This window comes from Olea europaea, unplaced genomic scaffold (genome assembly GCF_002742605.1).
Source record: "Olea europaea var. sylvestris unplaced genomic scaffold, O_europaea_v1 scaffold2775, whole genome shotgun sequence".
NCBI lineage: Eukaryota > Viridiplantae > Streptophyta > Magnoliopsida > Lamiales > Oleaceae > Olea > Olea europaea.
The window spans coordinates 68,074-68,325 of record NW_019246212.1 but is presented as its reverse complement, the minus strand read 5'-3'; positions in this window follow the sequence as shown (position 1 = coordinate 68,325).

Sequence of the window (252 nt, the reverse complement as noted above, 5' to 3'; positions counted from 1 at the left end):
TGTGAAAAACATATAAACAAATCCACATGAAAGAATTAAACTTTCTTCCCTCCATATTCATGTTCTTCAAGTGTTCTTCAAGATTCGGGTGGAAAAATCATTTGTGATTTTGTGATTTTCTACAACAAGGCTTGATCAATCCTACGAACTATTTGCCATAAAACCTTTTAAGCACCAAATTTGTATACGAGAAGGGGCAAATATCGTTTGAGGACAACGAATCATTTTCGTGTTTGAGCCTTCCATATTGGT